We start from the raw sequence: 616 nt of genomic DNA, 5'->3' as shown, positions 1-616 counted from the left end.
TTTGGTGTGGGGGGTGAAAAAAGCCACTTTGGACCCAGAGGAAAATTCGACCTCGCATCCCCCAGCCGGGGGGGTGCAGCTTCCCATGGGATTGACTTCCAGCATTTGGGATGGGGTCACATCCCAAAACGGCTCCGTACCACCCCGGGGCCAAAAAACCACCTGGAAATCTTAAATTTTAATTTTTCCCCTTTTTTTTTTTTAAATTTTTAATTTTTTTTTTCCCTTTAAAAACATTTTTCCCCTTTTAAAATATGTTCCCTCTATTTATTTTTTTCCCTTTTTGAAATATTTTTCCCTTTTTGAAATATTTTTCCCTTTTTGAATTTTTATCCCTTTTAAAAAATATTTTTCCCTTTTTAATGCTTTTTCCCTTTTGAATTTTTTTCCCCTTTTCCAATTTTTTTTCCCTTTTCCAATTTTTCCCCTTTTCCAATTTTTTTCCCCCTTTTCCATTTTTTTTTTCCCTTTTCCAATTCCCCCCCACCTTTTTTTTTTTGTTTAAAACAGCGTTTTCCTTGAAGTTTGGTAAAACCTCCGGGGTTGACTTCTTTGCTCAACAATAGGAACCACGCGTGGGGTTTCCTTGCGTGTCCCCCCCCCCGTCCTGACCCCC

Source organism: Calidris pugnax, unplaced genomic scaffold (assembly GCF_001431845.1).
Source record: "Calidris pugnax isolate Ruff unplaced genomic scaffold, ASM143184v1 scaffold450, whole genome shotgun sequence".
Classification (NCBI taxonomy): Eukaryota; Metazoa; Chordata; class Aves; order Charadriiformes; family Scolopacidae; genus Calidris; species Calidris pugnax.
Note: the sequence above shows the minus strand (reverse complement) of the source record.